We start from the raw sequence: 2,500 nt of genomic DNA, 5'->3' as shown, positions 1-2,500 counted from the left end.
ATAACTGCGAAAAGGATTGCGAGTGTGTGTACATATATAATGTAAGCGTATATTAGATAATATATAAATCATTTGCAGGTCTTAAAAGACACTTTCAAATGGTTTCAGATGATGACAATACTTGAGCAGGTGTTAGTCATCATATGACTGTGTAAAGAAGAATGGTTTACTTACATACTTGCGAGTATGAATTTAAGAAATTTAGACACAGCAGTAAAAAAAAACTTTCTTAAATGCATATACTTTAAATAGCAGAATATACAGCTTTCCGAAATGTAAAAAAAAAAACACACACACAGTGTAAAATAATAGGACTACTAGATGTTAGACTTAAATATAAAAAAATATTCGTGAAAAAAAATGTATGGCTGGATATCGTGAGAATGTAACATTACTTCTTCCGTTTTAATTGGCTGCCAGCTTTTTTTTTCAAACAATGTTTTATTGAAAGTATCTTGAAACAGTTAAATTAGATCTGCTTCTTTCGGTTTGGAAGAAGAAGAACCAATCTTTTTGTCTGTTCTGGTCTTCCATAGTTTTTCTGTTACCCCACAATAATCGGTCGCAACAAGGGGCATAACTCTATACAGTCGGTGACGGATTCACGTTTGCAGTTTTGCACTCTTTGCTGCAAACGTGATCGCGTCCGCAACGGCAATTTCCGGAACAGCAGACCAGACATTGGTGAATCTGCGTTCGGACGATCAACCCACCGTGGAATTTCTTAGTGATTATTTTGAAAGGATTAATGAATGAAACGTTAACATTTAAAACAAAGATGATAAATATGAACATACTTCTACACATGCGCGATTGAATCTATGTGGGCTTAAATCGTACCAACAAACGGGATGTCCCATAATTACATATTGATTCTTTTCTGCATGATGTGAAACTATTTGAGTAGTTTAATCAGGACGAAGCGTAATATATCAGAATATAATATTACTAACAAATTGGCGGGTGGTTTTGGCAAAATGGATACAGGGCAAGACTGACGATCTAAACACCAATTTATAATCCTTTCGGTTTTATTGCATAACTTTTACGTGTATTTTTTCTTCTTTATTTAATTAATTATTTATTTTTTCATTAAGCACTAGATTCTTTTGAATAATAAGCTTTTGAAACCAATGCATACAAGAATATCGAGTCGATCAGAAAGTCTGATTATATCGAATGATAAAAGTTTAAGTCTTGTTTTCTCAAAAAGTTCAAATTTACTTGTATATTTCTTAACGGAGGCTAATCACTAGGACTACGCCAATAGACTATTCTTTTCATTATTTTGACTCTGGAGTATATATTTGATACAGTTGGACACAGTGAATCAACTGCGAAGCACATCACTCTATATAAAAAAAAACATATGAGATACCATTGGATATATACTCGAGAGTCAAAACAACGAAAAGAATATTCTATTGTCCTAGCCGTATTAATCACTTAAAATAAAGACAACCTGAGGAAACCAATGTTTAGGTATCTACCTGTAGTAAACACTAGATTTATTGATTCTCTACTGAGAAAAATATATTTATCACATGATGTGGCGCCCAGATACGAAACAATGCCTAAAAGGCGTGTGAAACTATGATGTTCTTTTTTCTTAACTTTCTTGAAAATGTTTAATTGTATCACAAAATTCATAATTCATATATTTAACTCGGACTCAAATGTGCACGCTGAAATTGGTGGAAGTGAACCGAGTCAAAAAGTGGTACATGCTTTTTCTTGAAAACTTATTCTTTAATACTATTATTCAACTATGAAAAATATCTTTTAGAACGATTTGAATTAAACAGCTTTTGATTTTGTGACAAGACGCCATGTTTGAATAAGCATGAAACAAAATAACAATCTGATCAATATTGTATTCTATGCTTGAAGCAGATAATATCATAGATGTTTAAGCATTTTATGACAAGATTATTTTCCCAAATTTATTTGATAATAAAAGCTTGCTTAATAAAACATTTTTTAATCCTATATAAAAAAAGGATAAGCAGTAATGTAATATGTCTATCCGTGTATTTTTGATATGGTAAGCACCCCAGACAAAACATGAAGCCACTTTATCTATATAAGTATAGAACACTACTTCAAAGTCAAAAGTCAGTCAACGATAAGCTAATAACCTAGATAATACAATTTCAATATCTAATCATCTTTTACCGCAACTGCTGCCTTAGGTTATCCACGAGGCGCACCTTCGGTTCGCACATATTTGAAATGCCATAATTCGCTGCGGCGAACATGTGCATCACATGCAGATTCAGGAAGACATCTTGCTGCACGTTGTCTAATGTTCTTAAATGTATTCCAAAACAATTTTAAGAATAAATAATTAATCCGGATCGTTATTTTATTTTGCTTAGTGCTCTGAAAAGATTGTAGGTATTTATATTCCTCTACAAAAAATGTCGCGCCTTTGACTCTGGCAAGTTTGCATTTTTTTTTTTATATATATAAATTAAATTCAAGTTTTATAAACATTTCT

Source organism: Euprymna scolopes, chromosome 15 (assembly GCF_053919585.1).
Source record: "Euprymna scolopes isolate OS-2025 chromosome 15, ASM5391958v1, whole genome shotgun sequence".
NCBI classification, from domain to species: domain Eukaryota; kingdom Metazoa; phylum Mollusca; class Cephalopoda; order Sepiida; family Sepiolidae; genus Euprymna; species Euprymna scolopes.
Note: the sequence above shows the minus strand (reverse complement) of the source record.